The sequence below is a fragment of the Phyllostomus discolor genome, chromosome 3 (genome assembly GCF_004126475.2).
Source record: "Phyllostomus discolor isolate MPI-MPIP mPhyDis1 chromosome 3, mPhyDis1.pri.v3, whole genome shotgun sequence".
In the NCBI taxonomy this organism is placed as follows: domain Eukaryota; kingdom Metazoa; phylum Chordata; class Mammalia; order Chiroptera; family Phyllostomidae; genus Phyllostomus; species Phyllostomus discolor.
Genome location: NC_040905.2, coordinates 45,509,980 through 45,517,137, shown reverse-complemented (window position 1 = coordinate 45,517,137; position 7,158 = coordinate 45,509,980). Strand labels below are relative to the sequence as shown.

Below are 7,158 nucleotides of genomic sequence, written 5' to 3'. Positions count from 1 at the left end.
GTTGAACGTCAGGTGTTATGTTAGGTCCAGAGATGCACAGATGAATGAGGCTCAGTCTTTGCCCTTGAGCTCTGAGCTGGGCTGGAGCTGGCTTGGGTAAGAACTACTAACCTCTACATTGAGTTTGCGATTTAGGCTTGCAGACTTCTGTATGGCTGGTCCGGTGACTTTTGGTTGGTTGAAGGGATAATTCGACGCGTGGCCATAGTAACACAATTTGGTGTTACAACAGTCTCAGTCTTCGAGGTGATTGTGTTCTGCTCCCGCCAGTGAGATTGGTCGAGTGTGCTTTGTGCCCTAACATCCCCACCTCTTCGTGGGCACAAGGTTGATTCTGCTGGCTGAAATCCAGGATTACTCCCCCAGAAAGTTTGAAGAACTTGTCTCAGATGGCTCTCCCCTAAGCAATGGAAGAGAGTGTCGACTAGGTGACCTCCATAGTCTCTTCGGACCTTAAAACTCCGTGATGGTGTAAAAGCAGCCTGAGCCAGAGGCGTGAGTTCCGGCGGCAGCGTTCATGTTAGCCTGTTTGGCTTGTTGGTGTTAATCAGTAAATGGTTGCCAGGACAATATTTGAGAGGTGGATTCTAGTGGATTAATGAGGTGGGGGTGGGTAGAAGAGAGTGTGCTTTGAAGAGAACAGTAGTTCTCCACCTTTTCCTGGAAGCCTTTTATGTTCTATGGGCCCTCGGCTCAAACAGCAACTGGCCTTTATAAAATATTCTGGACTTACAGCATGATGAGCCTCTGACCACATGGCTCCTCTTTCTCTCCCTCACTTAAAATTATATGGATTTATGTTGTAGCCCCCCAGGAGATTTTAATCTCTCTGAGATTGGGAACTGAGTCTTACACATTTTTGGGAGATGCCCATGGTTGCATGCTGAAGACAGAGTATGTGTTTCATAAGAGCTTGATTAATAGTGTGAAAGTGGAAGATTCCAAGGACTGTAGCTTCGGCCTTCTGTGGCGGGCGGGTGGGCGGGCGGGCGGGCCATGCTCGAGGCTCTCTCCCCTCAGCAGCAGCCCCGAGAAGGATCGGAGACATGACCTGTGCAGGTTAGGTCATTGCAGTGGTGCTCTGCCCAAAACTTGGGGGCCACCATATCCAATGCTGCTGTGAACTGGGTTCTTTCATTGTTGGTTTCTAGAAAGAATCAGCCAAGTATGGGCTGACAGACTTTGGAGTACAGGCAGGAGCTAGTTTCCTATTCTCCCAGGGAAGGAAATACTATACATCCCCAACTCTGATTCCCGCCTCTAGTTCAGGTCCTGTGGCGCTCTGGGAGTCCAAGAGCATCTGTGGGAGTGGTAGATGCATAGTTTTCCAAAATTTTATGCAAATTTGTGATGTATAATCTTTCTGGAGAATGGGTCCATTGCTTTAAACACCTACATGTTCCTCAAAATGCTAAGAAACGCTGCCCTGGCTGGGTGACTCAGTTGGTCGGAGTGCTGTCCTGTGCACCACGGGGTTGTAGATTCGATCCCCCATCAGAGCACATACCTCAGTTGCGGGTTTGATTCCCAGTCTGTGTGTGTATGGGAGGCAACTGATTGATGTTTCTCTCTCTTTCTCTCTCTCTCCCCGCTTCCTCTCTCTCTAAAATCAAAAAGAACACATCCTTGGGTGAGGATTTAAAAATAAATGCTAAGAAACACTGCTCACATTTCTGCTACAGAGGCTTTCTTGGGAGTGGTTTGTGTGGGAACATGCACAGACCCTACGGGAGAGTGGGGATAAGCCCAGATTTTGTTTTTTAAAAAAGACCTTAGTAAAAAGAAAAACAATTTTAGGCTCACAGCAAAATTGAGATGAAGCTAAAGGGATTTTCCTGTCGTGCACACACGCGTAGCCGCTCCCTGTCTTCAGCATTCCTGCGGCAGAGTGGCACGTTTGTTACAGGTGAGGAGCCTGCGTGCACGCGGCATCCTGTCCAGAGGCCCTGATTTTTGTTGGGGTTCCTTCTTTGTGTTGTCCTCTCTATGGGTTCGGATGAATTATGTGTATCCACCATTATTATATCACACGGAGTATTTTCACTACCCTAAAAGTCCTCTGTGCTCTGCCTCTTCATCCTTCTCTCCCACCTAACCCTGGCAACCATTAATCTTTTTTACTGTTTCCATGGTTTTGCTGGTCCCAGAATGCCGTATAGTTAGAATAGCATAGTATATAGACTTTCTCACGTAGTCATCTGCATTCCAGTGTTCTCCACAACTTTTCATGGCTGGGTAGCTCACTAAAGTCCCAACTGGTGTTCCATTATCTGTATGTATCATGGCTTACTTATCCATTCACCTACTGAGGGACGACGTGGTTGCTCCCGAGTTTTGGCAATGATAGATAAAGCTGCTGTAAACATCTGTGTCAGGTTTTTGTGCGGACTTTCGTTTTCAATAGTCCCCTTGGTTGAAAAGATTAGGAGGGGAAAGATTTTTTAAAAAATAATTAAGTAGTGTATTTTTCTAATAATAATAATAATAGTAATAATGTTTATTGACCATTTATTATACCCTAGGTGCTATTTTAATTGCTTTCCATGTGTTAAATCAGTGACTCCTCACAACATTATTAGGCCCAGTTTGCAGATGGAGAGCTTGAGGTGCTGAGTGACTAAGAACTTGCCCGAGGGTAACGGCTGGCAAGCAGCAAGAACAGGATTCAAACACAGGCCACCTGCTGCCTTACTGATGCTGTGTTTCTCTTTAAAGTGTCTAGCTTTTCAGTAGGACTCCAAAAATGGTTGTAATGATAACTCCGGCCTTTGTGGCCTTTGGGCACTGGGCTCACTCATGTCACTGCTAGGTTAGCAGACTCCTTCTTGCCCCCTGAGGAGGAAGGTGAGAAGTTTGGGGGAAACCAGGGTGTTATTCCAAGCCTGTGCCTACCTCTGTTCAACTCCCAGGACACCTGTGTTGAGCATGTAGTATTGGATGAATAATCAGAAATAAGCAAAATCCAGTGACCTCCCGACTTAATATATATTTCCCCTTGTTTAAAATATATTTCCAGGCAGGCTAATGTTTTAGGGAATCAAAGCAAAATGGAGATCAGAAAATGTGAATGTGGCTGAAAATCTCACAAGCAGAGGTATGGTAGAACAAGAAATACGATTTAGCTAATGGCCTATTCCCTCCAAATAAAGATTTGTTTTTATATTAAAAGTAGATTATTTGAAATGACCTATTCTTAAATAATTGATTGAGAGACCCCCCCCCCACACACATATGCTCTACAACCCCGCCCCCTCCAGCCACACAAACAAATGAATGGACGGAAGACACTAAGACACACAGACACCAAAACGGTGACAGCCTAGTGGCTGATGGGGCGAGCAAATTGCCTCCTAATCTATCTAATAAGCTTTGAGGCTTAAGCAAATATCTACTCTGTGGCATAGCGAGCTTTGCCACAACCTAAGTAAACACGTTCCTTTGATGTTGACACTGCTCTCCAGGCCATGGGCTGCCGCAAAAGTCACAGAGTCCTATGGCCCAAAGGGTGGGCTTTCCCGCTGGCCCCCCATCAAAGAGCAATAGAGCTGAGGGCGGAGTTAGTCGTGGGCTCCAGCTGACACGGAATCAATGCCTTTCTGGAATCCAAGGCCACAAGGCTTTCTGTCCTGGCCAGGGATGTTTTCGCAGAGCTGGAATCCCCTCCTGTTCCCCCTCACTCTCCTTCCCTCCCACCCCCTCTACCCTGAATGCGTCATTCTCACAGTCCTCTGTGGAACTAAAATGATGTGAGAGTCTGGGCCAGCCTCCCACTGCTTGTCCAATTTTGAGGTTCTGCATTTGGCCCAGTGGAGTTTCTTAGCAAGATTAAAAGCAGATTGTGTGACAGCAAAATGACTAAACCATTTCTCATGAAAGACAATTAAAAAAAAAGAAGATTTCATTGCTTGAAATAATTGTTATAATACAGTGTATTTTGAATTTAATTGTTTCTATTGCTCAGGAAAACTGTCTGTCGCTGTGCGCATGCACTTGGGATGGAAGGTAGAGCACATTTATGGGTGAGGGCTTCTTCCTTTTGTGGGCCCCATGGCCTACCACTCACATGCATCATCTCACGTAATCCTCCCAAGTGACCTGCCAGGTAATCAGGACGGTGTCCTTATCGCTGTGTCACAGATAGGAATCTGTGAGGCCGTGACCTTGCTAAGGTCCCAAACCAGTTAGGCCTGAACAACAACTCAAATTCAGATTTGTTGCTGGGTTCCAAGTTCTTCCTGATGCACAGCCCTGCTTAAGCGCATCATCACACAAATGATAGCTTTTCTAGTTGTTTCCTAGAATTCTCCACACCTCAGAGAAGTCAAAGTTTCGTCCTGTTGTAGTTTACAATGTCAGAGCTTTCATTTGTCGTGGAATTCTCAGCGGGAGGGGAGTGGATGGGCAGGAGACCCTCATTTGCCACATCGACTGTCACGCCCCCTTGCTCCCCAGTAATCTTTGCCTGGCGAAGAGTGAAGTGGAGTCAATAGGTCATTCCTGATTCTAATAACATCCCATTCCTAAGCCAGGAACTTAAGTAATGAAAATAAATTATGCCATTCAATTATACTAAATGTAAGTAATTATAGTCATCTTCGTCCTTTGTAATCTTCTTAACGTGTGGTATTTCCTGACTCTGACATAGTATGGTGTGATTATATCTATCAGCTGGGATGATGACTAATTCCTTTAAGCTATTTTCTGTCTGTTCTTATTTGTAATGGGGGACCTATCTCTTTGTAAATCTGCACAGAGAAGGCCAATTATTATTATTACTTTTATAGCCATAGCTTAACACAATGCCTAGAACATAGTTAGTGCCCAATAAATGGTGGTTATAATAATAAAAATTCAAGGTTTGCTCAGGAACCTGCTGAGCAGGAGAGTTTTGAAGCACTGCAGTCACACAATAACTTAGGAAATCCATGAAAGCTTTTCAAAAGTGGCCATATCAGAAACCCAAGGAAAAGCAGCCAGAAGATTGGTTCACCATAGCATCTTTTTATTTATCCCTTTCACGTCTTCAATTTGTCCATGAAAAAGGCAGAAAAGAACCTCCCAAAATTAACATTCCCTTTATAAATAACCACAACTTTAGAATGATAATGTGGACATACTTGCTGGGTTGGAAGAACTTTGACATCATCTGATATTAATAAAACCCTCCTGAAGGACCTTTCCAAGGGCTTCAGATCAAAGGACTTTCCCAGTGGTAAACCAGTCCATGTCGGAGCCCAGCGAGGAAGCCTCTCTGTGGGGTCTAGTGGGATTCTGAGAAAACCTATCACCAGGTTGACACTGCCTGTCACCGCGGGTAAAGGAGACCCCAACAAGCCAAAGGGCAAGATGTCCTCGGGTGCCTTCCTCATGTGAACCTGCTGGGAAGAGCACAAGGAGAAACACCCAGGCTCTTCCATCAGATTCTCTGAACTCCCCAGGAAACATTTGGAGAGATGGAAGACTGTGTCTGCAAAGGACAAGTGAAAGTTCAAAGACATGGCAAAGAGTGACAAAGCTTGCTATGACAGGGGGATGAAAAATTACATTCCTGCCAATGGTGATAAGAAAGAAGAAAGATGTTGGTGCTCCTAAAAAGCCTCCATCTGCCTTTGTCCTCTCTGGCTCTGGACACTGCCCACACGTCAAAAGTAAACACCCTGGTTTATCCATTGGGGATATTGCAAAAATGGGGTGAAGTTTGGCCTGAATAACCAGCCAAAGATAAGTAACCGCATGAACAAAAGCAGCTAAGCTAAAGGAGAAGTAGGAAAAGGATGTTGCTGCGTGCCGTGCCAAGGGCGAGAGAAGCGAGAGTGAAGTGGGAAAGCAGGGCCTGCGGGCCAACAGGCTCCAAGGCCGAGAACGAGCCAGGCGGTGAGGAGCAGGGAGAGAATGAGGACGAAGACTGAAAGGCTCTCCTGTAAGGATGCGTGTGGAGTGTATGCGCTCAGGCAATGGTTTTGCTATGAGTGTGAATTCAAGTGCAGCTCAGTATTAGCTTTGGTATAAAAACTGTGCAGATTTTTGTGAAGCTGATAAGATTCTTTGTAGAGAAAATAGTTTTTTCAAAATGCAGGTTGTAGCTTTCTGAGGTGCCACTACATGCAGTTAGATTTTAAGGCTTCAGATGTTAAATGTCTCTAAATATTTAATGGCTTCTTTAATTTCTTGATTTGTGTATAGTAGCACAGCAAAGTCATAGGAATTAGTATCAATAGTAAATTTTGGGTTTTTTAAGATGTTGGATTTTGGGTTTTTTAAATTCTAGTAAAATTATATATATTTAAAAAAAGAAAAAGAATTCTCCCTAGATACCCACCCCACCCACTTAGTCCTGAGCTGTCTAGACTGAACCTGGCAGAAAAGGAAACATCCTATACTTTTTCTTTTAAATGTTATCTTTAATTACTGTTTACACTTGATATTATTTTGTTTTAGTTGCAGGTGTCTAATATAGAAGTTAGATAAGCACTTCACAGAGTGTTCCCCCAATATTTCCATCACCCCCGGCACCATACACAGTTATTACAATATTACTGACTATACTATCTATGCTATGAGTTAGTCATATCCCCATGACTATTTATAATGGCTGATTGGTATTTCTTAATCCCTTCATTTTTTCCACCCAGTTCCCCAACCCTCCCCTCCTCTGGTAGCCATCAGTCTGTTCTCTGTGTCTGTGAGTCTGTGTCAATTTTGTTTGTTTGTTTACTTTGTTCTTTAGACCCCACATGTAAGTGAAAGCATATGGTACTCGCCTTTTCTGACTGACTTATTTCACTCGGCATAGTGCTCTCTAAGGTTATCCATGCTGTTGCAAATGGTAAGCTCTTATTCTTTTTTATGGCTGAATTCCATTGTATATAGGTGCCACCACTTTTTTTCTTTATTTAAAAAATTTTTTTATTGTTCAATTATAATTGTTGCCATTTTCTCCCATTACTCTCCCCTGCCCTACCCACCCTTCCTCTCCCATATTGAATCCCCCCCTCCCTTGTCCTTGTCCATGGGTCTTTATACATATTCCTTGATTTGACTCTTCCCCCTCTCCCTTCATCCCCTTCCCCACTTAGTCCACTTCTCTGTTGATGGGCACCTGGGTTGCCTTCATATCTTGGCTATTATAAATAATGCTGCTGTGAACATAGGAGCATA

General features: G+C 44.1%; 1 pseudogene; it reads left to right on the top strand.

The window, feature by feature from the left end:
• The first annotated feature begins 880 nt into the window (after positions 1–880).
• LOC114492109 lies at positions 881–5,909 on the top strand (annotated as a pseudogene).
• The last annotated feature ends 1,249 nt before the right edge of the window (positions 5,910–7,158 follow it).